The 1,780-nt window shown below is 35.6% G+C and overlaps 1 pseudogene; it reads left to right on the top strand.

Moving 5' to 3' along the window:
- Positions 1-341: 341 nt before the first annotated feature.
- LOC140516883 (non-histone chromosomal protein HMG-14 pseudogene) lies at positions 342-915 on the top strand (annotated as a pseudogene).
- Positions 916-1,780: the final 865 nt, after the last annotated feature.

The following is a 1,780-nucleotide window of genomic DNA, read 5'->3' as shown; positions in this document are numbered from 1 at the left end:
CAAGGCTTCTGTATCCCACACATTCAAAATGAATATATCATGGGCTCAGGCCATGGAAGAGCTCAAAAAGGATTTTGAAAATCAAGTTAGAGAGGTGGAGGAAAAGCTGGGAAGAGAAATGAGAGAGATGAAAGAAAAGCATGAAAAGCAGGTCAAAACCTTGCTAAAGGAGACCCAAAAAATGTTGAAGAAAATAACACCTTGAAAAATAGGCTAACTCGGAGCGTCGAGGGCCAGGAGCCGTGCTGGAGAAGAAGCTCCCGCCACCACGGCCCTTTCCCTCTGACCCGCCGGTGTTCACCTGTGTGGGGAAAGGGAGCCGATCCTCTCACGCTGCCAAGATGCCCAAGAGGAAGGTCAACTCTGAAGAAGGGGAAGTAAGGGAGGAGCCCAAGAGAAGGTCAGCTAGATTGTCTGTTAAACCAGTCCTTGCAAAGGTTGAACCTAAGCCTAAAAAGACAGCTGGAAAGAATAAATCTGAGGACAAAGAAGTTCACACAAAAGGAAAAAAAGGAGCAAAAGGAAAACAAGCAGAAGCTACTAACCAAGAAGAGAATAAAGATGACTTGCCTGCAGAAAATGGAGAAACTAAAAATGAAGAGGCTCCAGAATCTGATTCAGCAGGAGAGAAAGAAACCAAATCTGAATAACATCTTATACCAAGTGTTTTAATAATTGTCCCTGTTAACTCCCTTCTTGTACAATTCAGAGGAATATTTTTATCAACAATTTTGTAAATGCCAGTTTTTTTAGTAGCTCTAGAAACACATTTTTAAGAAGGAGGCAATACCACCTCATCATATTAATTTTTTAAAACATTTAGATAAAGGTAAGCCAATCTAAAGTGGCTTTATTTAGATTCCTGTTTAAAGAGGTGAAATCATGTGCTGGTTGTCAGTTTGGTTTGTTGTTTGTTTGTTTGTTTTAATTCAACGAGAAATTAGTAGAATGTTGACTAGTATGGTTTTGTGTGTCTTGTGCATAGACTTAACATTCCATAGGCAGTTTTGACATATTAAATGAAGCATAGACAGCAATTTGGAGTTGTGACCATGAATTTTAAAGCTTTTATTTTAATCTGTATCCATCTTGTCTTTTGGTACATTTGTTTCCTAAATAAAACTGCTCCCTGGTGGTGGATCTCCCTTTCAAAATTGTGTGCTATTTGTGACATTGTCATCTTTGGTAGTGGTGGTACATTTTTTTTCCAGTAACTTCATTAATATACTTTAATAGACTGGAAAATATCTATAATGAGTACAGTTTTATCAAATACAGAATTAGTGGAACTTTGCTTTCTTAAAGAAAAAATACCTTATCCGTATTCAAGATACTGGTATTTGATAATCTCTTTTTATGGAGAGTTGCCTCCCTCTAAACTTAAAATAAGAAAGTCACTACAATAACAGTTCAGAAAAAGGATTATAACTACATAATTTTTAGACTTTTATAGCACTTTTAACTGTACAATTTATTCATAGTGTCTATGTATTGATTACCAAATGAACTAATAAAATCTTGATTATAAAAAAAAAGAAAGAAAAATAGGCTAACTCACTTGGCAAAAGAGGTTCAAAAAGCCAATGAGGAGATGAATGCTTTAAAAAGCAGAATTAGCCAAATAGAAAAAGAGGTTCAAAAGCTCACTGAAGAAAATAGTTCTTTCAAAATTAGAATGGAACAGATGGAGGTTAATGAGTTTATGAGAAACCAGGAAATCACAAAACAAAACCAAAAGAATGAAAAAATGGAAGATAATGTGAAATATCTCATTGGAAAA

The sequence above is a fragment of the Notamacropus eugenii genome, assembly GCF_028372415.1.
Source record: "Notamacropus eugenii isolate mMacEug1 chromosome 2 unlocalized genomic scaffold, mMacEug1.pri_v2 SUPER_2_unloc_1, whole genome shotgun sequence".
Lineage (NCBI taxonomy): Eukaryota > Metazoa > Chordata > Mammalia > Diprotodontia > Macropodidae > Notamacropus > Notamacropus eugenii.
The sequence above is the reverse complement of the archived record's forward strand: the minus strand, read 5'-3'. Positions and strand labels throughout refer to the sequence as shown.